Below are 27,940 nucleotides of genomic sequence, written 5' to 3' on the forward strand. Positions count from 1 at the left end.
CCATCAGTTTTTTTCTACTGTGTAGCGCCTTTCCCCACTTATCATTTTATGTAGCGCCTCCCCTGTTGATATCTATCTATAATATTCTCACTTTCCTGTTTATTATACGGTGCTTTACATATCTGTCAATGTCCATCAGTCAGACCTTTCTATAGGTATTCCTTTACCGGTCTATAGGTTGTTCTGTATAGTGACTTTATTCCAGTCTGTTATATGGTGCCTTTAATGTCTCAGATCTACTAACCTGTGGATCTGCGCTGCCCCTAGTGGCTCACACTGGACCTGAATCACTGCAGTTGCCCCTCTGACCTTTCAGTAAGAAGTCACCCCACCTGCTGACCTTCTGATCGCAGCACAATAAATGTCAATGACGCGCTGGTGTGGACTGCTGTGTGTTTGTTTGCAGCACCTGAGTAACCAAACCTTTGAAATGCCCTTTTCATCTGTGGTTTGGTTTTCCTGCATGAAGACTCCATGACGTCTCTGCCTCCTTGGCCTTTCAGGCATTCCAGAAGTTCATGTCAAGTTCTGCAATTCCTGGGACGTGTCATTGTCCCAGATGTGTGTCCACTTTGTCACAATCCCAACATAAAAGATCCAACTTTGAGCAGGAATGAGGTTCAGATGACACGTGTGACAACACTTCTGATGTTCCACTTTATTCTTCTCCAGACGTCTAACATTAAAGGTGTGCCCCCCCCACCCCAAGTCGAGCGACACTCCGCCATCGTATTGTTAATATTAAACTTTAAAGGATGGTCCCGGCTTTGTCGGACTGGTAGTGGAGGGGTGCATCTCCACTGCTGTCTTTGTCCAAGATCAATTGGAGCAGGACGGCAAAGTGATGCAGTTGTTATAATAATGTCTTTCCTATCTTCATGTATCTGTCATGTAACGCCTTTCCTATCTATCTATCTACCAATTGTAGATACCACATGGGCAGGATGGACAACCCGGCCAGAAGAGGGGATGGTTCCTTTCCCGGACAGAAGGCTCCCAACAGGCATATAGGCATCTCGGCCGGGGTGGAAGAAGGGATCAGAGCCGGTAGGAAGAACAAAAAGGGATGGACAGACAGCCCACTGGAAAAGAAAGACGTCGCTGGAGGTTTTTTTATTCCCCCAGCATGCTACATGGCAGCAGCCTCAGATGTCGATGCACAGTAGGAAACCAGCAGGGCAGCCCCACTGGGGTCACTGGGTGCCACAAGAGGGCGCTACAGAGAGACAAGCTCCCTATTATAATGGACTTCCACGCGACCCGGAAGTGCTTTCATTGGGCAATCTCCCTGGCACCAGAAGTACTCCCGGGTCTGTAATAAAAGGGGCCGCACACCCTTCTCCAGATGAGGAAGAAAGTACTGTGGAGAGGGAGGCCTGTGTTTGTGCCACATTTGGAGGTATTTATAATAAAACCTTCCATCATTTGAACCCGGGACTGTGCAAGTGTGTTCGTGTTGTGGTTTGGGGCTCGCCGACACTCTGGTTGTATCACATTATCTGTCTCTCTGGTGCCTTTCACATCTACCTGTCTATTTCATTTCTGGACACTTCAGAGTGTATGTTTGAACTCTGAGAGTATTGTAGGCCCGTGTAGGCTAAAGCCAGCCACTCAAGTGGATGCTGGGCTGTCACTCGGTGCACCTCCTCTGGGCAACCCAGTAGGACGAGTTAAAAAGACACAAGTTACAAATGGAGGTGTCACGTAACATGACTGACATGCAATGCAAAGGCAGCCAAACATTATCAGATAGGCTCATCAACTCTCTGCAGTCTTTAAGCATTTCGGGGGTCCCTCCTAGCTCCTTCACAAACACTGCTGGACTACGGGTGAGGGCTCCCTTAAGGGACACCCGCTGTCACCACAGGCAGGCCCACAATATGCAGATGGGGCTTGAGGCTCCTTGCTGCCCCCAACAGGAATGACCTGCACAACACAACACACCAGGGTCCTTCAATAAAAAGCTGGAGGTGAAAACAGCGCATGGCCTCCTCACAGTTTTAACAAATGAGAGCACAGGTACAAATACAAGTTTGTTTGTTTGTTTAGGGGCCTGTTATCTTTGGGACGTTTTCACTGCTCACTCAGTGTGTGAACATTTAGTGGTCAGAGCTTTGGACGTCAAACGCCGAGGTTGTGGTTTCAAATCCCACCTCTGACCCCACTGTGTGACCCTGAGCAGGTCACTTCATCTGCCTCTGCTGCAATTGGAAAACAAAAGAAATGGAACCAATTAATTGGCTCCAGCAGATCCCCGTGACCCTGTGGTTAGGACATAGCGGGTTGGATAATGGATGTTGAAAGTCGATAAAGTGATAAAGGCGAAAAATAAATCGTCACAAATTTACAAGATGGGCAATGTGGACCCACAGAAAAGGCGACCCCAACGTCCGCTGCAACACAAAGAGTGCAACCTGAGCACGTCCTCCTGTGAGCCAGAAAGGCCCTCGCTGCCACCCGCAGTGCACCCATTTCAGTCTTAAAAGTTATAAAGGTGAACGATGGAGAGATATGAAAGGCGCTATATATAGAGATGGGGCATGTGCCCCCTTGAAATGCCCAGGTGTGCGTGCCTCACTGGACCCCATTAAATGTGTTTATCCTTCTATTGGGTGTGGTGTAGTGGTTAAGGCTTAGGACCTCAAACCCTGGGGTTGTGGGTTCAAATCCCACTGCTGACACCACTGTGTGACCCTGAGCAGGTCACTTCACCCGCCTGTGTGCTCCAATAGGAAGAAAACAAAGTAACAGAGCCAGCTGTACCTCAGTGTTGTAAGTCGCTTTGGATGAAGGTAAATTGTGTAAGGAGAAGCCAAACAGGCCACCGTTGAGGTGCCAATGGGACTCGCATGACATTGCAGTCAGAGACGTTCTCCATATTTAAATTGTTTTCTTTCTCGTATTAAAAGACATCTCATTTTGAAATCTCATTGATGACCTCGTATATTAATACAAATGAAACGCGCCGTTTTGCATTTCTTCCGATCTCCCCGCCTCGGCTTTAATAATTTTTCCATTTCAGGTTTTATTTGTATCTGCCAGTCAGGACACGGCGGTGTGCACTCATCTGTGCTGACATCCGTCTGCGTTCCCAGAGTGAGCGGCCAGCACACAATGGAGATGACACGTTCAAGCAGATGGCACACAAATACCAAGCTGCACAGCTGGCCTGTTCGCCAGTTTTATAGGACCGGGCGAGTGTGGGGGGGGCGTCCACGCTGCCCACTCCTAGCAGGCATTGGGCTGGATGGGCAAACAATCTGGTGGTGCGCAGTGCAGGTGCGCCGCTTATAGATGAGCTCATTAGCCCCGGTGCTCCTCCACTCAAGCTGCCACCCTGCGTCTTTTCACTCTGCCTGTAATGAGTTTATAAGTGACGGTGCAGGGCAGGCGTCACTAACTGGGCCTTGGGCTTGAACCCCAGCTGTCACCGGTCACTCAGGTGCTGCCTCCAGCTTGGAGTTTGCGAACAGGAACTCAAGGGGCTCTCAGACTGTGAGAAACAGGAGTCGGTGGGCCGATGAAACCAAAATCAAGCCGTCTGCTCTCAGCTGTGTGTGTCACGTCCAGAGGAAGCCGGACGCTGCTCACCACCCAAGCAATGCCATTCCACTGGTGAAGCGTTAGGGTCTGGGGGACGAGACAAGGCCAAAGCACGGAGATGAAACCCTTCATGAGCTCAGACTGGGCCAAAGGTCCACCTCCAGCTGAAGAAGGCAAAGGCTTAGGGACAACTCGGGGAAAGTCCTTGAACTGGCCAGCTCTAGCCCAGACATCACTGGGAAGACCACCGAGGGTCTCCATCCTTCCTGGCAGAACTCGAGAGGATCTGCACAGATGAGTGGCTGAAGCTTGACGGCTCCAGGCTGTCAAAGGGTCTGAATGCTCGTGTCCACCTGAGATTTCGCTTTTTTATTTTCTTCCTCGACTCCTCGGTTCGCTTTGTCCTACTGGGGTGTCAAGTGCAGCGCCACGGGAGACTTTAGCAGAAGACGCACCATCACAAAACGTGTAAAAGGTGGCGGCTCTGGAGACTTTCTGCATGCTCTTAAGGGGGGTGGTGTTGGTGGTCTTGCCCCGCACCCCCTCAGTTGGCTCTCTTGGGGGGGTCTGCGGATTGCGCCGCTCCACTTGAGTCCGCCCGCCCGGCCGGCTGGCCGCCTCTCTGTTTTATTTGCATCCTCCTCTGCTGTAATTTAATTATTCTGCTCAGTGCCCAGTGTCATATTTGTATATTTTATTCCGCAGTCGCTGTGCACGGCGCGGCTCGCCTAATTTATATTACTCCAGGCACACGCCGGCCGCTTACTCTATGGTTTGTAGAGGGGGAAAAAAAATGTGAAATTTGCTCTGCATGCATTAAAGGTTTTAGGGAAATAATTCATGTCATAAGGAGCTCTTTTTCTTATTTATTTATTACACGCTGGACTCAATTGTGTGGCTCCTCAGGGAAATAACAGATACTACTAGAGAAGTACTGCCTTTGTTTGCACACAAATGGACTTCTTTGACGGTCCTAAATCTACCAGGACTCATCCGCGTCCCAATAAAACTTTCCTGTTGGGCGTCGTCCTGTAACCAAAATGGCTGTCGCCCCGTCCGCCGCTGCATTTGCGATTTACTGCTGTGTCCGCGACTGACAAATCCTTACGAGCAACTCATACATTTTCAAAGCTTTTATTGTGGAATTCTTTCCCCAAAAACTGACTGACAGAAGCTGGAGACCTCGTGAAGACTGGAGGGGGCGCCGCTGAGCCGCCCCCAAACCCCAAAATGATATACACGGAGGGCAGTTTTATTAACAGAACAAAATCAACAAATAAGTAAGGATTAGGAGGTAATCAAGGAATCGCAACTCGCGTGTGTTTTGTCTGAGCTCTTTACTTGTCCCCTTGTCCCCAAACTGTCCCTCACACTGACGTGCACTCCATTTGTTTGACCTCTTTTTGTAAGTCGCTTTAAATAAAAGTGTCTGCTACATAAATAAGCGGAAATGTGACTAAGGAATTAACACAAATGAAAGGGGAAAAATCTTGGTGTCTGTCCTGAAAAGGGTCAGCTGAGCAGTGACTCTGAGTGGGCACGCTGGCACTGCCAGTCCATGTGCCTGTGAGTCTGCCACCCCAGCTAGGGTTGGTCCCTGCTTTCATTCCACTTCTGCCAAGATGGACTCCAGCTGCTGGAAAAGAAATGGAAGGATCTGCACAGAGGACAGAAGAGTGACTCACTTGATTGGCAGGGGGTCCCCAGTTTAGTCCGGGAGTCCCACTCTGACTGCTTTCAGTCCCATCAGCTCCACTGATGAATGGCTCAGTCTCAAGTACCTCCTGGCATATTTACATGTAACAAATTCAGACGTGTGCATTTTTTGCCAACTGTAATTCTCCTCTTCCTGTGGAGTTTGTACCCAAATACTGTCGACTAGCGATGCCATGTGAAGAGGTGCTGCCGTTTTAAACGCACTTACCCGTAGTCTCCACTAGTCTCACAACTATCGGATTCACTGTTTAGCTAATATGCTCACTCCGTTTGATTCACAGACCCCCACACAAGACTAGTGAGGTTTATCTCTCAAGGTGATCCTCGCTATGGAGATTGGACAGAATCAGATGTGGGCGGGGCTGGATGCCTGACTTTGACTGTTTCGTATTCACATTGACCCCAACCCTTAACTTCCATTCTGGTTTCATGGCATGGCAAACACTGTTGCTGCACTGTTGTAAAGGGGGAGACGTCACTTAACTCGTATGGTGACAAATAAATTACCAAATAATATCACTATTAGGGACAAGAATAAATAAAGAATATCATTATTAGCAAATTGATGAGATAAATACACACCTAACCTCATACCTTCCTTACGTGTTCACACTCAGGTATCCCACAGCGGGTCAAGGTTTACTGAATAATGACATCCGACCCCACCCACATCAGTCCCCACCCCAACCTGCGTCCAATGGTGAGTGGTGGTTGTAACTCCCTGAGCTGGCTGGATTAGGCCACGCCCCTTAGCCCCAGGATGCACCCCTCTGTCTTTTTCTGCCGTGTGTTGATCAGATCTACTTTCTCACTAGTGCCACCTGCAGCCCGAGCAGAAGCACCCTGATTCACACACAACACTCTGTACCACATAACCCAACATTTTCTTGTCCAGAAGGTGAGGATGTCGTGCCTCGTGCTAATTGTGGTCTGTGACCCCCCAATGGCGTGAAGCTGGCACATCAAGCACATAGCTGTCTGAATAACCGGCCCCCCGCCTCGGACTTCTAGTGCTCAGTAATAAGGAACTGAATTAGTGGACACCATTTTGGATAAACGGATCACTTCTTGCTCTACATCTTTAATTATTTTTAAGTTATGGATGTTTATTCTGCCCCCTCTGACTTGGATAAGCAGGGTCAAAAAATTTCACGGATGAATCTTTGGTTGTTTGAGTGCAGCCGAGGACTAATAGCTTTAGGAAGGCCGATTGCGGCTCATCTTCGGCTTGTGGGGTTTTAACGGAGGAATTCAAAGAACGGCAGGGAAAGGCAAAGCTGCGCCTCGCAATTTGTAACGCGGACTTTCATTAACTGATAGCTTCAGTGGATATAATTAACTTCTCTTGATAATCTCGAGCACCCGTTTATAGAGCAGGATATCAAAAGCGCAGGCAGCACTCAGTCGCCCCTGTGGGCAGGCCCTGGCTCTGTAGACCCCCCATATATGAGATACACAAGCGTGAGAGCAATTAAAAGCAAATGGAGCCAAATAGATGCCCATCTAAAGTGGATTTATCAGTGAGACATTCGGGGACCACTGAGGGGGCATTCAATTGGGCCTGGCGCTTTGATTTTGCCTAATGAGATGTGCCCCCCCTCCCCACTTCCATTTTGGATTGCAGTGCCTCATTGCAATCTGAACGAGGGCCATCAAAATTCAACAGGGATGAGAATTCATTTCTCTGCTTTTACAGTTCACTGCAGCCCCGGTGCATCCAGAGCCATTAAAATAAAAGAACACAAAATCACAGAATATGACGAGTGGAATCAAAAAATGGTGTTGGACGACAGCTCGCCGCTCTCCGATACGATTTATTTACATCACAAAAGTGAAAGAACAAACTCAGGCTGCAATGCCTCCTGGTCTAATATAGCGCCTTTCACAAGAACACACACCCCAGGAAACGCCTCTCCTTATCTCACACACCTGAACATATTAAGATTTGACCTCCATTTTAAACAGCCTCAAACAGATAAAGGGGATAGAATATGACAAGCGTCACATGCCACACACGGGTGCTCACAGTAATTCTGGCTCTGTCACCTGACGCCTCCCCTCGTCTTCTACCTGCAGACCGGGGGCCTCGTGTTTAAATCCCAGCTAAGATTCCATTTCATTTATAAAAGAGGCCCCTGAAGATCACGGGCATGAAGATGAAGAACGTCACTTCCAGTTTCTGGACTCACGTCTGGGAAGATGTCTGTGACGCTTGGTCAGCTGATTTTCTTTTGCGACAATTGCATTAATAAGGGGATCGCCTTTTGGGGTCCCAAGCCTTTACGCTCTCTCGTTTGTTTCTGACAGATGTCAGATTTACTGTACATTTTGTAGTTCATTCTAAAATTTAAATAAACGTAAACGCAGGTAGCAAAATTAAGCCCACCCTTCCAGCAGTCACGGCCTCCAGTACCTCAAATTAGAATCAGCTGGATCTCGTCTGAACTGACCCCGACATTGACTTTGGTTTGCCCAGATCAGGAGAACAACCTGAGGCCTTCAGAAAGAAGGTTCTAGATGCCCAGGAGTCTGGGAGGGGATTTCAAACAACTGGAAACCCACCTTTCCACTGTCAAGTGGGGCCGTCTATCAAGTTCAGCCCGAGAGTCGCTGCATTCCAACGGTGGCGCTCCGAATGGCCTGTGGCTGTCGATGCTACTGATGGTGTGCCAAGTCTGCATTGCCCTGCCATCGCGAGTGTCCACTCCAGGTCACAGCCCACGTCTAATTAGCCCCACCCCTTTTAGACACGTGACCCAGAAGCTCTTGGAGCTTATTGAGGTGCCTCGCTAGCGCTGCTGGTTTACTTGAACTTCTCTTTCTCTCATTGTGTTTCTAACGTGCTCTGTCAAACTCATCACAGACACTCGACCTGTTGTTAGCCCATGAGAACGTGGGCACAGCGTTTATTGTCACATGATGTGGCCATTGTTTGGAGTGACCTTCATTTCTGCAGTGTCACGTAAGTGACAGACAGACGCCGGTTCAAGGATGGGGGGTTATGAACCGTGTAGCCCCGTTTAATAAATGTTTTAAACAAAATAAAGTCCAAACTCAACAGAAAAGTTATGTGATGTGACGGGGCCTCAAGTGGCAAAATAAACGTTTCAGGTGCGAAGTCCTTGAGAAGAGCCGAGGACACACAGTAGGTGACGCTGCTGATCGCTTCTCGCTTCTTTAGAAGTCCCACCACCTAACCTGAAATGCGTCTCGATTTCTGTTCAAATGCCACTAAGCAAGTGTGCGCGGGCGCTCTGACCACCGGGTGGGCACACTTGTGTTCTCAGACGTTCTGTGCGGTGGTCCTTCTCGACCTTTAGGACATTTATGACTCTGGCATGTCATTGGCTCAGAAGCAGCCCCAGTAGCTGTAGTGGGATTCCCAGAATGGCTGAGAAACGCCAAACCTAAACCCACCTTGGAATGTCTGCACCACGACGACGATGCGCTTTAAATGGAAATCTGATAAAGCTTTGCTCTCCCGTGAGCGCCTCGCCTGCTGCTCGTGTTTCTCGACAAATCTTTTATTTGCAAATGCAGGAAGCCATTTACTTAGCAGCTCATTTGAGTTTTGATGAAAAAATAAGCACAAAAAAAAAAATCCAAAAAACCAAGGTGGGTCTCAAACTGCGGATGAGGCACGTCGTCAGCTCTCTGGATTTATGCCAGGCTTGTCTCGGATGAATGCTGTGACTAATCTTCACAGGGCTGCCCTTTCACACGAGGGTCTCCGTGCAGCCCCCCGTGTGTGCACCACGCTGTTTTGCATCCCATTTATATTCCGACTCCTTGGTGTCCCCTTTGGCCTCGCAAAGCTGAAGAAACCGAAATGGATTTGAGCGAATCCCACTGAGGTCGGGCATGATGATGTCGCCTGGCGGGCATGCGGCCGCAGGTATGAGGTCAGATCTGTAAGAGAGAATAAATGGCCCCAGCAGGCTTCAGACCACTTAGGCTGGACGCCTCAGCGCCTTTCCCAATGGTCGGCCTTCTTCACTGCTCTTCAGGAGCGCATTATTGTGGGGATTTGACTGCAGCCACCACATCTTTATTTTATTTTTTTACGATGCTCTTGCCGTTATTACATGGCTCAATGCTCTGAATCTAAAAGCAAAAACCCGCCAACGAGCAAACACAACAAAAGAAGCCAAAAGGCTGAGTGGCCAGCGCTGCAGTCTCACAGCTACAAGGACGCGGGTCCAAATCCCGCTCTCTGTCGCTCTGTCTGGGGTCTGCACATTCTCCCCGTGTTCAGTGGGCATTTAATCCCAGATGCTCAGCTTCATCCCAAACATGCGCAGGTCAACTGGAGACTCCAAAATGGGATTGATGGGCACAGCTGGACCAGCATCACCGTAGGCAGCTGTGGCCTGAAAGGAACCAAGAAAGTCCAGCAAGATGCGGACTCCCCGAGAAAAACACAATTGGTATACACACTTGTCTATTTAAAATAATAAATAGAGGTGAAGGGCACTATATAGACAGACAGATAGGAAAAGGACAATAAAAGAGAGAAGTGTGAAAGGAGAGAAAGAGATATTGGAAAGGCACAACAGAAGATGCTGTAAAATATACAGACATGATAAGCAGCATATAAGAGGTGGATATGAAGGGCGCTATACAGTATAATAGACGTTCTACATAACATTAATAGGTAGACAGAAAGATTCATATGGAAAAGGCACTACATAACAGACAGATAGGAAAGGCACTATATAAGAAAGGTAACTAGGAAGATAGACAATGGTCAGCTGTTTGAAGGAGAAAACACCTTTTTGATAGCCGCTTGATAGCTTTAAGACTTAAAAATATACAGCAGCAATTTAGAAATGGTGTATTCTTCCTCTGGTCCTCTTTTTCGAAAATTACATTTTGTCTAAAGATCTGAAGCCATTCACTCTGACAGATATAGCAAAATCGGGGCAAAAATCGATATCTGGGCAGGGGCAAATACTTTTTCACAGCCCTGTAGGTCCAAATGAGTCTCGTCACTAGGGCTGTGGCGTTAGTGAAGGCTTGTTCCCTGTTCTGCCCCTTTGGACGTACTTCTCATTGTCCTGCTTGCTCATTTACTTCTTTATGCCAGGGCTTTTCATGGCTCCCCTCTCTCTTGGTGAAGTCTTAGTGATTTTTATTTTATTTTTTTTCCACTTGTGCAGTCCGTTTCTCACGTTTCGGTCCAGGCTGTTCTAGATTCGTGTCCTTACTGGAACCTTGAAGTCTAGTTTGGTGGCCCTGCTACCATTGTAACACTACTGTCTATGGTGACAGTGCCAGGGTAACGATGATGTAACGTGGGTAGGACAGGCGAAGGCACCTCAAACATCATGTACTGAATAGCAACGGTGCACCTCAACGTTTTGGTTACTCCTTTGGTTTGGGATTCCCTGGAGTCTGCAGACTGGTCCTCAGCCGCCTGTTGAGATCAGCTGCTGGTTGCTCATGGACAGCATTGACCCGCCTTTAGGTTTGCCATTTGGTTCACCATTTTCACCTTTTCTTGCTGCTTTTTCAATCTTTGCCTGATAAATCTTTCAATATCAGAGAACGTTGTTTTCTTTATTGAAGCCTGGGGTTTTTCAGGGTTCCCCTCTCCCTTGGCCTGCTCCTCACGTCTGGGACCAGGTGGATTCCTCACTGCAGGCGCCCCGGAGCCTTGAGCTTCTTCTGAAGGCCTCTCCTCATTTAAAGTTTCAGCAGCAAGAAGCAATCACAACTCTGTTCTCCATGGTGGCCATCCCAACATATAGGTGAAGGACAGCAATGGGGTACCTCGACAAACTGGTTACTGATTTAAAGTGGTGCGTGGTATACCAGTACTAAAAAAAAGTGCAGAACTTCCCAATTTTTAAAATGGTACTACACTGTACTGTACACCAGCATTGTGTGAAATTTGATACTCTTACCACCGGGGGGGGGCTTGCTGAAGCATTAATTGTATTTTAGTGGGCTCAAAACTCCACAGGGCACACAGCTAGTATTGCGTACATCAGTGTGCTTGAAATGCGAAGTGGGACAAGCTCTTAAGTGACCTGTGAGGGTCTCCCTATTGGTCTGTAAGTGTGGCCACCAGTAAGTTTTAGATCTGGGGTCAGTGTGGCTATTGGGTCGCCTCTGAGCCCAGCCTGGCAGTGGCGCGTGTGTGTGTGAGCCAAGGGGATGGCAGAAGGAGGTGTGAGGTAAGGGCCGTTATGTGCTTTGGTATTGAGGTGCCACAGCTGGTATCGGTACCAAAGTCAAAATCTGACTCAGTGATGACTCCATCCAGATAAAACTGCCCAGGGGTGTGCAGACTCAGCGTTAGCCCCCTCTTGTTGAAGCTAACGGTCAGTCGAAGGTCCAAGCCCACCACTCCGCGGCCGTCTTCAAGACTCCTGACCGTTGTCCCTCTAGTCCGTCACTTTCTGCGAGGACGAGCCGATCCTGCCGACGACACTACTTCTGAATTCTCTTTCCCATGACTTTCCTGATGTATTGTTTCCTGCTTGACAAACCCACTGATTGTGAGACGCAGCTCTCATCTCCGCGTAAAACCAAATTTGTGGTGAGTGACAAGCAATTCATTACGATGTATTTTTCATCTGCTCCTCGCTCGAGTGTGCCGAGCCTCCCCACCCGGCTCATGTATTTATTTTGTTCACTTTGTGACACGGCCGAGGCTGGTGTTGGGCTGGCCTAGCCGGCCTCCAGCTCCATTAATTTGACATTTCTCTGATCAATCAAGCCGTCTCATTACAAGCTCCTGCCTGCCTTGTCATAGCGCCGAGGAGCGTCTGCGAAGGTCACCTTCAGAAAGTCGGAGTCTTAATTGCAGCAGACTGGCGGCTAAGCCCAAGGGTTATCCACACTTCTCCCCGGCGTCTCTTTTGCAGTTTTCGGGCGGATCCGTAACGAGGACTTCATGAGCTGTGCAAGCTAATGTGATTTAATGGACTTGGGGGGGGGGCTTTCATTTCCAGAGCAATTACACCACAACACATGCCTACCTCACAGTCGAGGTGGGCACTCGGTCTTAACGGGCACCACAAAAACTTTTAACAAGTGGAAGTACAGCCCACACCCAATGTGTGTGTGTGTGTGGGGGGGGGGGGCTGAAGAACACAGAAAGCCGCGCCCCCTCGGGTGTTGGCCCGCCCTTCATTGATTATGCATGCGTCTCACAATGCGGGCCGTCACCTTGTTGGCCGCTATTTGCATGCCTGTCTCTGAGTAGCACGGCGATGGCGTGCCGAGACGCGGGGGCCACGGTGCATCATTACCGACTCGCTCTCGCTTTGGCCTCCTATTATCCCGCAGATGCTCTATTAATAGCTTTGCTTTTCTACTGAGTGCTTTTTACACGGTCATTAAAAAACTCATTACTCGTTTATTTCCGTGTGTTCTGTTATTCGCTTTAAGTCTCTTCCAGAGCCAGAGGCCTTTGTCTTTACGCTGCAAACGGGGGCTGGAGGAACAGGAGACACCTGAGGAGCAGCCCCCCCCCCCACTGTCCCGTCCCCCGTCTGAGCGTCCGCCGAAAACGTGTGGGCGGGTCATTAATGGCGGATGGCAAACGTAAACTTCCTTAAACAAGTGCAACATGACTTATATACTTTATTTATTTGTTTTCGAAGTGCACAGAAACATCACTGACATTTGCATTTAAATTAAAAAAGGAGATTGTAAAATAATTAACGGGGGGATTTCTTTAATAATATGGATTAGCCAAATCCTGTGGGACTGGAGAATTTAGGATATTTGCACAGAAGCTCTTGGGGCTCTCGTCTGGTGATGTGGATGGCGGGCGGAGTGTATTAAGAGACCATCACACTGTCACAGTGACCCCTTGAGGCAGCACTCCGAACATCCTTATTAACAAAGTAATAGCCAGTGTGTTATCAAGGTGCCCCCCCAAGGCATCACTCACTATCCGAAATAATGAACTTTCAGCCAACACGCCATTACAGCACCCCCTACAGGCACCACACAGTATCTTACATAGCAAAACATCAGCTGGTACCTACCCCCCCCCCCCCCCCCCCCAGCACATTAAGTCATTAAGTAATGGTCTCTACCATGTCAATGTGTCCCCTTGAAGCCCCAGCATGTCCACCGTATTGTCACCATACCATCCAGTACCCTAAATAACAAAGTGCTGGCCACTACAGTCTTAGCACCCCCTATAAGTAGTGAAGTACCCTTGAGCACAGGAAAGGCACTATATAAATAAAACGTAGGATTATTATTAACCGTACTGTCACTGCGCCCCCTAGAGGCTCCAACCAGTAACCCAAGTAATGAAGCACCAGCTGCTCCAGAGGCACTGCTCACTAGCCTAAATAATAATAATATTGGACACTTTTGAATTTCTGTTTGTGCCAGTGGAGATGTCATTTTTGATGCCCTTCAGAAGGCCGTGCCAGAGCCACTGGTTTGATTTTGCTGGAGTTGACGAGCACCTGATGGTGAGATGGTGTAATGGCATTGCTGCTCTTGCCCACTCACACTCTCAGGTGGCACAAGGGTTTGCGCCACTGCCTGACAGTCATGTGGACTGGAGTTCAGTCCCCTTTCTCTGTTTTGGGGTCCTGCTGTTGGGTTAAGTGTGTGCGTGTGCGTGTGTGTGTTTGGGGGGGGGACGGACCCTGCATTGTGTCTAAGGTGCCAGGTTGGCACTGAAGCCCCACACTCTTGTAGCCTCAAATCAGCAGGGATTGAAAAGCTTAGGAAAATAGATTATAAAACATAAATCAGGGGAGCAGTTCTAGTTTCAAGTGACCGACTATAGTTGGCTACTAGTGCCCACATGGGTAAGAAGCTAAAAACGGGCCAATCTTAGCCCACTGTTAATATTTTGTTACAAAAAGCCACATGCTGTAGTCCATCGTTTAAATGAGCCACAGTTGGCAGTCACTGGCACTCATACAAGTGCTAGTCTGCAGTTCATCTAACCAGGGTTTCTTGGTCATTTCCCTGACTAAGGCCCTTCTTGCCCAGTGTGTCCTGCACTTAAGTGGAGGTCCGCTCATAACGGGACCTTGAGTCAGCATGGCCCTTTACAGCAGTGATGTTAGCCCCTGTATACGTAAGTGCCCGCTGAGTCTGGCACAGACAGGACGTGCACACTGTGCCTCTGGGTAGCTCTCAGTTCACAGCTGATCACCTTGCTGGCACCACGCAGTGCCATTCAAGGGAGGAGAACAAAGTCACTCACAGATCACCTCCCTGCCTGTGCTCGACACCCCATGGAGACTGCGGCACAAGTGTCTTGTGGAACAGACGGGGGAGACGAGCAGATGGTGGTGACGATGGCAGGCAGGGCTCAACAATATAATGAGACACAAACAGCACAGTGGGCACAAGTGATGAAGACAAAAGACATCAATGTGACTTCCATGTTGCTGGGCACAAATCTGTAGGGCACTTGCCCAGCGGGCACTTCCATGGTGGCCACCTTCTGATGCCATCCACTGTGAAGGAAGGCTCGACTGCAAATGTCCCTTCTCTGTCATTTTGTTTTGTGTGTGCCACTTTGGTATGGTAACTCATTGGTTTGGGTTCTAGCCTCACGGCGCCAAGAACATGAGTTCAAATTCTTGTACAGTTTGCACAGATTTTCCATTTCTGTCTCATGTATTATAGATAAGTAGATATGAAAGGCACTATATAATAGATAGACAGGCGTGAAAGGCACTATACTACAGATTGATAGACACTGTTGATAGGAAACACATTATATAATAACAGCCATCATTTGCCACCCTGCTCTAATTGTGCCAGATAAACAGTACATAAACACTGGGCAGGTACCCTGATCTTATAAGTCATCTTGGACAAAGACGGTAATGGACACGCACCTCTCCATTATCAACCATCATTGAACTTCTTAGTTCAACTCAGGGTCACAGAGACCAGAGCCTAACCAATCATGGAATGGATGCCAGTTCACCAGAGCACACAGTTAAATTTGGCTAATCTGGGCTTGGCCGTCAGCTTGGCACAATCTGGGCCGCCTTATGGACGTCTGGTTAAGGCGTCGCGGATCAGTTGGTGTCATATGCAGCTATCTTGACTAGGAAGGGTGGTTCTTATGCTGGAGTCTGGAATATCAGTGAGTCACCAAAGCCAGAAGCCAAGGTCCTAGCAGGATGTGCCAGTGAACTTCAATCACTAATCACTAAGGAAATGTTATGCCACTCGATGAGAAGGCGACGAGCCGCAAAGCAATACAGTAAGTGAAAAAGGGCAGGGAGGTGCAAAGACCCACCTCGTTAAAATCAGACTGTCATAATTAAGTCACTAACCAAAAAATCTGAGTCTACAAAGAAAGCCAAAGTCAAAAATCCATATCTGTCCAGAATAAGAGAGTTTTCAAAATAATTAACAAACAAAATATACTCAGTAACAAAAAAAAATATTTAAAGGACAACAAGCAAAGTAAATCAAAAAGAAAGATGTGAGCGCAGGGTGAAACTCTGGCCAGTCCGTAACAGACACAATCCTAACACAAAAAAGTGACATCACCGTCAGGCCGAGAAAAAAAACTAAAAATCAGAAAGTAAAACCAAATCTGCGCCCAGAGGAACACAAGTGGACCCTCGAGGAGTCAACCAGCCGGCCTGACGGAGACACCGTCCAGGAGCAGAAGAATCAGAAATGCCCATTTGGAACGAGAGTCCGGTGAGACAGCCAATCGGGAAGCCTGTCACGAAAGGGGTGTGGCCAAGAGTTAAAGTGTGAAACCCCCCAAAACAGGACGGCATGTGGCCAAAAACTGAGCCGTGTGAAGAAAGTAGAGAGGCCAACATGGAAAGTTAGCGACGGCCTCCCAACCTGCTAGTGTTGCTGAAGCAATTAGCAGAAAACATTGTCAAAACAGATATATAATTATATGCATGATTAAGCTAAGCAGCATGTTTGGAATATTGAGCGCTAATGAGGCGGAAATGAGGATGAAGAGAGAGGAGCACACGGCAGTAATGCGGCCTGACACGCGGCCTTTTGTAATCCAGACGCCACTGAATACAAGCCGTTTAATGACAGGACGGGCGCGCGAGCCGCAGGCCTTTGAAAACGCTTCCATACTCGGGCCTCTTTAATAGGCTCCTTATTCTTTTAAACAGGAGAGAAATGATAAATTCATTACGCAGATGTCACTGTCTATAAAGATCCAAATCTCAAGATGTTCTCGTTAAATTAACAATGAGCGCGAGCGTGTCAAGCACTGCGGCTCCTTTTGTGGATCAGAAAGCGAACACGTCTCTCCCCGGCAAGTTCAACAGCGCCGGCCGAGTGGGGATTTTCTGCCAGCGCTCGCCACTCTGGTGGGCTTTGCCAAAGAATACAAGCCCACTCTCCCCCAGCAGCCTCTCTCACCACCTTCTTTACTTTTTCACATTTTGTTGAACCCTTGATGCCAGCTGTTACGACTGCAAAAAAAAAAGGCAAAGTAATTTAAAGGAATCCTGTGGCTTCTTGACACCAAAGACCACAAACAAACTGCCAGCTGTCTTACCACCCAGAAGGCACACTTTCACCTTCCCTCTAGTCAGCTTGCACTCCTGTTTCAAAAGATGTAGTTTGGATAAACAGGTAGTGTGGCCGTAGACTGCCTTCTCAGAGCTGCCTCCCACTCCCGGCCTCCTTCCTTTCAGAGAATCTAAAGTGTGCCCACTCTGGTCATCTGTCACAGTGCTGAACAAAAGTTCTTATTGGATCTACAAAGTCATAAATGTCTCGGAGCATCAACGGGCTTATCCAACTTTCACGTGTTTTAAAATGAGATATTCTCAGACATTACCCTCCACGCCTCTTTAGACATTTACACTCGACTCGACTCTACATGCGAAATATTATTCTCTGTTATAACTCCCATCTTTTTTGTGCTCATAAAAACGACTTCTGAATGCTTTGAATTGGCTTCAGTTTCTTTACTGCCTGCTGCCTCACTGGTATAAGAAGTCTGGATTTCTGATTATGAAAGACGTCAAGCATTTCGGGGTCACCAAGCCCCCCACTTTTGGTCCTCTAGACTAGAAACCCCTCCTTTAAGACCAAACTGTGGCCAATTTTGTGCAGGAAATGACACCCTTATGATATAATAGGCGCCTTCAGCAAATATGACCAGAAGAACTTGAAGTTGGGGGGTCAACTGACCCCAGATGTTCAAACGCTAACGGGATACGAGGGCTGACAAAACTTTGAAAGAAAAATGGGGAACTGGCAATGCCGACATGAGGTGTGTGGTTTTATGCCATTTGGAGGTTGCTGATCATGAATATAGTCATTGATTTGGTATTGGATTCTTTACGGGTGGTCCTAAGAGTGACTCCCAAATGGTTAAAAGTGTCAAATCTCAAACCTAAGGGTGTGGGGTATCGTTTAAGACGATTTCAAGGTCAGATTATGAATGTGCGGTTCTTTTTGATTTCTGATCCTCTACTAGTCCTCTATGGAGCACTGCCAGAGGGTGACAAATGACAATTGAGAATATTTAGACTTTAAACAGTTAAACTGATGCCCACCTTTTACTATGACGAGCTTCTGCCTCACACAGTAAATCATGACACCCCGAAGCAGGACAGCTTACGCTAATTCAGATTTATAAAGGGTTGCCCACTAAACAAAGAATGATTACATTAAGATAGAGAGGGAAGGCACTGTATAATAGATAAGCGTAATGACAGACGACAATCTGGCTGTTCCGGGTGAGTGTGTGTGTTTAGGCCCCAGGCCTGCTTTGTGTCCAGACGTCTTCTTGGAGCGTCGAGGCCTCGTTTTTGAAGTCTAGCCACTAGAGGGCGCTTGACACTGACGTGACCCCTCGAGTGAATGAGTTGGGGTGACTTGATTTCACAAGCTTTACAGAGCACCGTCATGATGCCCACCCTCACGTCCATCAAGACCCTCAGAGTGCCTTCATGGGGTTCAGTACCAACGCAGCTAATTCCTGCCTTTCTTTTCTCCATAGTTTTCCTGCTCTCTCTCTCTCTCTTTTCTATTTTTTTACACAGACGGACGCTAACACTTTTCAGACTAAACATCACCGTTTAGGCCCCTCGGCGCCTAGCAGAATAAACATAACACAAAACAAGCAAGACAAGTGCGGCCTCGGACGCTCTGAACTATTATTCATTTATTTTGATTTCTCACTTGTGATGAGGGTCCCTCTGCTCATTTCCGTCAAACTGCTTACCATTCAAATGCAAATGGCGCTGTAATTGGTTCAACTCACCCAGTACGGCCGACCTCGGCGTGTGCCGTAGGCTTCGCAGGATGAATGCGGCGACGGTAACGTGACTCTGGTGGCCTCCCAGGCTCCTTCCATTACCCTTTAATGACCCTCCAGCCCACCACAGGGCAGACTATAATCCTCCATAAGACTCTGAGATCGGCCGGACAGCGAGTCATTGGGGTTTGGGAGGAAAGTCCTGGGCCAAGATGGAGTAGCAGGGTGTTGTACCGTGTTAGCCATTATGAATTCAACGAGGAGTCAAGCAAAGTGACCCCTTTTACTGGCTAACTGAACAGATTACAATATGCGAGCTTACGAGGCAACTCAGGCCCCTTGTTCAGGCGAGATGATTACAAACTGACTGATGGGGGGTACTGAGTTGCCTTGAAAGCTTGCATATTGAAATCAGTTCAGTTAGCCAGTAAAAGATGTCGTGTAGCTTGACTTCTCACTGGGCCAAGATGGAAATTCACCACTGAAAGAACATTAGAAAATACAGCACTGGGATTGAAACTGGGGGGCCTAAAATAACTCCATCAAGGGGACAGCACCAAGGGATTCACGGCCCCCACGTAGCTTCTAACAGGAAAAAAAACACAACCAGATGTGTGGCACACAGCTGGACTCGAACAACACGAGGCTGTGGGTTCAACTCCCACGTGTGACTTAGCTACTGGTGCTGCATGTGTAGAAAATGGCGTGCAGAGGTTTACGGATGGGCCACGTGTCTTGGGCTGGTACTTATACAGTCTTGAGCTTATACACCGCTGACTATTTCGCCTCATTAGTTTTACGCTATTAGAGGGTGGCACACCAGTGTACCGATTAGCTTTCTGGCCTGGCAGCTCCAGAGTCCTGGGTTCAAATTGTGTGCCTGCTTATTTGTTGCCTATATCAGTTGCTAGGAAATGGCGCCTGCTGGGGGTTGCTTCCTGTATTGCACTTTTATCCTTGTAGAACAAACACAAAGTGCCACGATGGTGCAGCTTCACACGGAAGCCATGGAACACATCGTATTTTATAAAAATACACAGCGCGGTGATGTGAACGGGAGCCACAAAATGGAACGGAGCTGAGAGACGTGATGCGGGTTAGCGAGGTTACACGGCCGAGAGAGTAAAGGAGACAAACGCTCAGCACTGAAGGAGACATGCCGGCCATTCTTGGTCTCCAACAGATTAATACAGTATATACGTGTATATATAGATAAATAATTAGTTTAATCAATCAATAATACAATTACGTAAGCCTTATATTAAAAAAGCAGATTCCATGTTGTTGTCTGGCAGCTTGGCCATGTTTTTTACCATAACGTGGGTTGCTGATTATTACGTACTACTTGGCCCACACTGACTCTGAGATTTGATTGGTTACATTTCTTTTGCTTTTCCAATCAGAGCACAGGTAGGTGAAGTGATCGTCTCATGGTTACGTGGTGTCAGTAGTGGGATTTGAACCCACAACCTCAGTGTTTGGGGTCCACAGCCTTAACCACTCCATCACGCTGCCTGCTGCTGTTGATTCAGGCCCAGTAATACGTTTAAAGTGAAATGTGACGATATTATAATTAATATGAATGAAATCAGCCACTTTGTATAATTTAATTAGCACCATAATTATTACTGAAGGAACTGCACTTTCAACAGTTTTACACTCTCATGAAAAACAGATATTATAATATTAGACAGGAAAAGCATAAATACTTGATAATGTTAAGATCTCAGTGATTACAGTTAAACAATTATAAATAACCTGCCTTACACAAATTGTGCTGTGTGTGTGAGCCCTTCTGATGGCCCTGTGCCCGATGCTGCCAGGGCAGGCCCCACGCCACCACTGACCCAGACCTGGACTAAGCAGGTTCAACAGTCCAACACAAAGCCTCCAGGAGGAAATGAGAGCCACGCGGGCAGCGGTAGACGTTCTATGGATGCTAGTGTGGGAATGCTGGGGGCAAGCGGTGTGGCCAGTATGTGCTGGAGTGCCATGGCTGCTAAAGGGCAGAAAGGAAGTACAGGAGTATAGGATCCTTACTGTCACGTGTACAGAGTCCCTTGAAATGCTTAGGAGCAAGTGCAGGTCAACATGCCACATGTCACCACTCTCCAGTGCTGTGATCAGTGATGCCATAGATATGAGAGGTGCCATATACTAGATAAAGAGATGGACAGAGGGTGCCACAATGGCACAGTGGTAGCTCTGCTGCCTCACCACAAGGAGACAAGGGTTCAAGTCTTAGGAGTTCCCTGGTTTGAGTTTGCATGTTCTCTGTGTGGGTTTCCTCCCACAGTCCAAACACACACAGGTTAGGTAGGCTGGCGATGCTAAATTGGCCCTTGACGTACAGTATGTGTGTGTGTTGTGTGTGGTGGGCTGGCACCCATGGTTGTTCTTGCCTTGTGCCCAATGCTTGCCTGTTCTGTACAAGTGGGTCCGGATTCTTACTTGCAAGTGCTAATCATCATGTAGCACATCACCACTGTAGCGCCATCTTTGGTGACCTTAAAACTTTTGTTCATCTTACCTCGAAATAATGGTATCCCTGATTACATCGCCCTCTAGTGTCTGAACTCTGTCACTGATGGTATCCCTAATTATAACACCCTCTAGTGTCTGAACTCTGTTAATGATGGTATCCCTGATTATGTCGCCCTCTAGTGTCTGAGCTCTGTCACTGATGGTATCCCTGATTATGTCGCCTTCTAGTGTCTGAACTCTGTCACTGATGGTATCCCTGACCACATCACCCTCTAGTGTCTGAACTCTGTTAATGATGGTATCCCTGATTATATCGCCCTCTAGTGTCTGAACTCTGTCACTGATGGTATCCCTGATTACATCGCCCTCTAGTGTTTGTCACTGATGGTATCCCTGACCACATCACCCTCTAGTGTCTGAACTCTGTTAATGATGGTATCCCTGATTATGTCGCCCTCTAGTGTCTGAACTCTGTCACTGATGGTATCCCTGATTACATCGCCCTCTAGTGTCTGAGCTCTGTCACTGATGGTATCCCTGATTATGTCGCCCTCTAGTGTCTGAACTCTGTCACTGATGGTATCCCTGACCACATCACCCTCTAGTGTCTGAACTCTGTCACTGATGGTGTCCCTGACCACATCACCCTCTAGTGTCTGAACTCTGTTAATGATGGTATCCCTGATTATGTCGCCCTCTAGTGTCTGAACTCTGTCACTGATGGTATCCCTGATTATGTCGCCCTCTAGTGTCTGAACTCTGTTAATGATGGTATCCCTGATTATATCACCCTCTAGTGTCTGAACTCTGTCACTGATGGTATGCCTGATTACATCGCCCTCTAGTGTCTGAACTCTGTTAATGATGGTATCCCTGATTACATCGCCCTCTAGTGTATGTCACTGATGGTATCCCTGACCACATCACCCTCTAGTGTCTGAACTCTGTTAATGATGGTATCCCTGATTACATCGCCCTCTAGTGTTTGTCACTGATGGTATCCCTGACCACATCACCCTCTAGTGTCTGAACTCTGTCACTGATGGTATCCCTGACCACATCACCCTCTAGTGTCTGAACTCTGTTAATGATGGTATCCCTGATTATGTCGCCCTCTAGTGTCTGAACTCTGTCACTGATGGTATCCCTGACCACATCACCCTCTAGTGTCTGAACTCTTTTAATGATGGTATCCCTGATTACATCACCCTCTAGTGTTTGAACACTGTTCCAGGTTTACAGGGTTCAGTGAAGTTCTTACTGCCATGTGCTCATCAACATGCAAACATGCTGGCCCCATATTCAAGGAGCAGAACCTCCTGACCATGAAACTCCCGGAAATCTTAGGACACCTTTGTCATTAAGAGAATCTCAACTTTTAGGTTGATCAAGGGTTGCATTGTCAAAGGGAAAGCCCACACGACCCAGGTGAAGCAGACCACCTCTAGGTGTTTTTTTTGCTTGTATTTTTCTGGGGTACTCCCAGTTGGGCAGTACCTCATGGTGGGTGCACCAGCACCTGCTGATTTTCAGCAGTTCATCTCCTAGAGTCTGGATCTTGAGCTTTAATCGGGGGTCTTTATCTTTAGTTTGATCCTTGCCCCCTCAGATCTTCTTATCTACTGGTTTCCCATACTTCTTGTTCCAGGACGTCCTGGGACCTCAGATGATCCACCATGTGTCTAAAGTCACTCCAGCACCACACAGACTGGCAGGAGGTGAGGTCTACCATGGCACAGAGTAGGGCTAGGACAGAGGCAGCCCGACATGGCAGGGTGAAGGGGTGTCCGAGATGGACACACGGTCTTTGCAACCCCTAAGACTCCCCGATTCACGACTGGCGGGCTGCAATTAAAGCGAATTCCGGGACTGAGACAGGGCACTCGCTCCCCCATCGTGCCCCAAGGCCTGACAGAAGGCAGATGGATTGCACCTGCGCGCCTGCCGTCTCGGGGCCCCTGCCTCCTAATGACATCTGGAATGGTCCCCTGCCTCTTCACAGACACGCGCCTTGAAATTGAACCGGGTGTCTTATTTCGCTTGCTTACAAATCCATTCAGATTTTCATTTATATTCATCTCCGTGTTCAGTCGCAGTTCACTGGGCGAGCAAGCTGTGGGATGGAAAATGTCATTTGCTGCAGTTTAGGGCCTTCAGAGATTGGAGGCAGAATCATTTGGATGGCGGTGTCATTACACATCATAACATATACATTGACACAATATGTAATCGAGCGTCCGCGTCTGCGCCGCCCTCATCGCTCACACTTAGGCCTGGCATTAGTCACAGCGGGCCAGACGTGCCAAACCCTGCGCAGTGAGACCTCCTGTGTCATGGCACATGTGGACTGACTGACCTCACAAATGGAGGGCGTGGAGGGTGAAAAAAAGGAGAAGTTGATGAGCAGGGGGCACTATGAACCTACATCAAGTGTAAGTCAGGGACACACCACTCAGCACAGGGCACAAGGCAGGACACGCAGGGTGCCAGGGCCACACACTCACACCCTCAAGTCACCCCTTAGCATGACAGTCATGTCCTTAGTTGGCATGACAGAGGAAAATCCACCCAGAGAACATACCGTGAAAGGATGCTAGCCGGATGAGGTGGCACTGCCAACAGGTCAAGTGGGCATTAACTCAGATCAAAATGGCCTCTCCTCAGCTCCATACATGACATGTCAGAAGACTCCATAAATAAATGTGTGCACTGACCAAACTAGCTCACTGTGCCCATTTCCGTTTGTTCCTAACTCAGGTTGATGGTTGGCACGGCACTCAGCTCTGCCACCCGGTGTCCTGGATTCAGACCTCATCCCGGGCTTTGAATGTGTCTCCATGTACCTCTGTCTGGTCTTCTGACTCTTCTCCCACATCCCCAGTGGTATGCAGGTTAGGTTATCTGGGGATCGTGAATTGGCCCAAGTGGGTGTCAGGGTTTGTGATTGAACCCTGTGAAGGACTTGCCCCCCATGCTGGGCAAGCTTCAGAATATGGAAGGACGGGTACACCTAAAAATACGTAATGATTTACCATCCATGAAAGTGTACATCCTGGTCAGGCTGTCCTCATGTGGCTCTCCATGAATGACATCGGTGGCACACTGGCACCATGATTACGAGATCCAAAGGCCTGAATTCAAACCTCATTGACCATGTACAGCTTGCTTGTTCTCCCTGTGTGCCAGTCTACCCCAGATGGCACACTCTGTGATTTTATCTCCTTGTAAACGCATACACTGTCCACACTGTCCACATGGGGCTCGGCACGCCTGAATATTTTTAGTTGGTTGTTGGTGGCTCTGCAGTTAGCATCACTGCCTCACAGATGCAGTGGCCTGTGTGCCCGTGTGTGTGTTTATGTGCCCTCATGGATGGCACACTTACGACTTCGCCTCCTTCCAAATCTGCACTATTTACTGAGTGTACTGTCCACCTCTGGCTCTCCATGCCAGGATCCTTTACTTCCTACCATGGGTTGCTCGGTGGCACAGTGGGCAGTGCTGCTGCCTCATTGACCCAGTGTCTTGGCTTCAAGTTGACCAAGTGCAGAGTTGCCACAGATGTGCACGGCTTTTCTAAGGGGGTGTTGGCTGGCTCCCTTACCTAATAAGGAGTCTCTGACTGTCAGTAGAGCCCCTGAAGATGGGACACTGGGCCTGTTACTCTCCGGTAGTGGATCCTTTTTTGTTCCTAAGATGGGTTGCTGGGTGGCATAAGTAGTGCCATGGTTACTACTGGCACATCATAGCTCCAGTGTCCATTTACAGCATGTACTGTACATTTGAATGCAGTGTGCCATCCAAGGTGGGCTGTCAGTGACAATGAGGGCTCGTCAACACACATCGAAGCCCTTTTCTTCCTACCGTGGGCTGCTGTGGTGGTGCCATGGTTATTGCTACAGCCTCATGGATCCGTGTCCGAGGTTGACGTGTTAAATGTGTGTGTTTTTTTTTGGGGGCGACCTGCACATGTCTCTTACCTAACAAGAAGGCTTAGACTGGCAGTGGCACCTCTGAGGGCGGGACTTCAGGTTTGTCATTTACAAGGTGGTGCTCCATGTCAGGATCCATTTCTGCTGGATAGCATGGTGGTGAAACAGAACCAATGACCGCGGTTGAAGCTGGCCATGTGCAGTTTGCTGTGTATGTCTACGGAGGTTGATGTGCCCCCATTTTCCATGACGGCTGCCCAGACTGACACACTCATATAGTTTCACCAGCAGATTCACCCATCTGCCTGGTTGTTAGTCCACCCTGGGCTCACCGGGAGGAGGACGTGGCACCCTCTCAAGTGCAGAGACACACACACACACACACACACACACTTGGAGGATGTGGGACTAGAAGCCACCGAGCCACAGGGAGAATATGCAGAATCCACAGAGAAGAGCACCAGGCTGGAATTTGAACCCGGAGCTCCCAGGGCTGCCCACACTCGGCGTTTTTCACTTGGACGCCCAATTACTTGGTCACACCGGAGATGCTCCATTTTAATGGACATGGAATCTGCGGCGGGGTGCCAGCGCTGTCGCTCACCTGACAAATTAATTAGTGTTTCACGTGAGCGGCTGGCGGAGCCGCAACTCTGTCAGGACTTGACTAATAAAGTTCTCCTCCTAATTCGGGCCCGTCACTCAGCCCCTCGTACGGTAAATTCATTTTCTTTCTTAATTAGCTTCTGCTTTGATTCCTTTGTACTTCTCACGTCTGAATAGAAACGCAGCTCCATCTTTGCAGATAGAAAAGAACAAATGCACATAAAAAGTCACGCCGCTGCTTTCTCTCCGCTCCTGTCCCCTCTACTCGGCTCAGGCTCGCCCCTCGGTGGGCACCATCGCTCGGCAGGCTGTGCGGTCAGATGAAGACGCTTTGTTTCATCTCGCGTGAGAAGACGGCCGTCATTAGCACACCTGCACACTCCTCAAATCATCTGCGGCTCAGCGGTCACTCCGGAACGCTGCAGAAAATACAAACACACAGGCGTGTGGCGAGGACCTCCATTACCAGTTATTACGGGTCAATTTGGCCATAATCAGCCGCTCGCCCTGGGGCCAATTACCACTGGCTGTCCCTGGTAATGGGCCTGGATGTCAACTGAGCTGATGACCAATCGGTGTCAGCGGCACCTGCATGAAGGAGCGCAAACAGGGGAGTCGTCGGGACCTGCTGGGCGGGCGGGCGGCCGCTCTGGGTGCTGTCTGTCTCGGCCAGCTGCTGGCTGTCTGCACGGCACTCGCCGAAAACAAACAAACAGATGTGCCAGTCTGGGGCTGCACTGCTCTTTTACATTCAGCTGTCAGGTAGTTTGATGCCAATGTCTCCTGGCGTTCACTGCCAAGGTGTCTAACCATAAAGCTGATATCATCGTTAAAATTTCATGGCTGCTGCCTGGTCCACCTTTGGGTTTGGGATGGCGTCAGGCCAGCTGAGCTCTGGAAAGGTTACCATCACTGATTCACCCACCTGTTTGTGTGGTGTGCAGACAAAGAACCACAGCAAGGGGTTTTACAGCATCAGCCCAGACCCCCTGGAAGTCTGAGGGACCCCAAGTGGTCACTTTACCTTCCTGCAGAGCACGCGTGAAAAATACCAGAAAACACATGTAATGGGCGCTAGATCAAAAAAAAAAGCTCCTGATGTTTCTATTAGATAGACAGATAGATAGATACTTTATTAATCCCAAGGGGAAATTCACAATTATAATATATAATTAATATAATATTAATTATTATATAGCACCTTTCCGCCCTCATCTAAAAGAGATGCAGAATAACTTGACTAGCAACCCTGACCTGGACCTGTGAGCGTGAGAGTGTCCATTGGTGGACAACCACCAGTCTGGGGGTCCTTGCAGGCACTGCTTATGGGATGGGCTGTCAACTGGAATAACCGGCAGGAGATGACCAGATGTGTAGCGAGCGCCCACAGTATGCCTGTATAGCACCTTTCTAACTATCTGCCTGACAGAAAGTGTCGCTCACATCTCTGTTCTACTGCACTGTGTGTGTGTGGTGTGCATATACTGTATATATATATATATATATATATATATATATATATATATATATATATATATATATATATATATACACACACAGTGCATATGGAAAGTATTCACAGCGCATCACTTGTTCCACATTTTGTTATGTTACAGCCTTATTCCAAAATGGATTAAATTCATTTTTTTCCTCAGAATTCTGCACACAACACCCCATAATGACAACGTGAAAAAAGTTTACTTGAGGTTTTTGCAAATTTATTAAAAATAAAAAAACTGAGAAATCCCATGTCCATAAGTATTCACAGCCTTTGCTCAATACTTTGTCGATGCCCCTTTGGCAGCAATTCCAGCCTCAAGTCTTTTTGAATATGATGCCACAAGCTTGGCACACCTATCCTTGGCCAGTTTGGCCCATTCCTCTTTGCAGCACCTCTCAAGCTCCATCAGGTTGTATGGGAAGCGTCGGTGCACAGCCATTTTAAGATCTCTCCAGAGATGTTCAATCGGATTCAAGTCTGGGCTCTGGCTGGGCCACTCAAGGACATTCACAGAGTTGTCCTGGAGCCACTCCTTTGATATCTTGGCTGTGTGCTTAGGGTCGTTGACCTGCTGAAAGATGAACCGTCGCCCCAGTCTGAGGTCAAGAGCGCTCTGGAGCAGGTTTTCATCCAGGATGTCTCTATACATTGCTGCAGTCATCTCTCCCTTTATCCTAACTAGTCTCCCAGTTCCTGCCGCTGAAAAACATCCCCACAGCATGATGCTGCCACCACCATGCTTCACTATTGGTATTGGCCTGGTGATGAGCGGTGCCAGGTTTCCTTCAAACGTGACTCCTGGCATTCACACCAAAAAGTTCAATCTTTGTCTCATCAGACCAGAGAATTTTCTTTCTCATGGTCTGAGAGTCCTTCAGGTGCCTTTTGGCAAACTCCAGGCGGGCTGCCATGTGCCTTTTACTAAGGAGTGGCTTCCGTCTGGCCACTCTA

The 27,940-nt window shown here is 48.2% G+C and overlaps 1 protein-coding gene across 2 annotated transcripts in view; it reads right to left on the minus strand.

The window, feature by feature from the left end:
* LOC114669160 (chemokine-like protein TAFA-1) overlaps positions 1-27,940 on the minus strand; it is a 258,470-nt gene that overhangs the window by 101,890 nt on the left and 128,640 nt on the right. The gene's annotated exons all lie outside the window — the stretch shown is intronic.

Source organism: Erpetoichthys calabaricus, chromosome 18, assembly GCF_900747795.2.
Source record: "Erpetoichthys calabaricus chromosome 18, fErpCal1.3, whole genome shotgun sequence".
Lineage (NCBI taxonomy): Eukaryota > Metazoa > Chordata > Cladistia > Polypteriformes > Polypteridae > Erpetoichthys > Erpetoichthys calabaricus.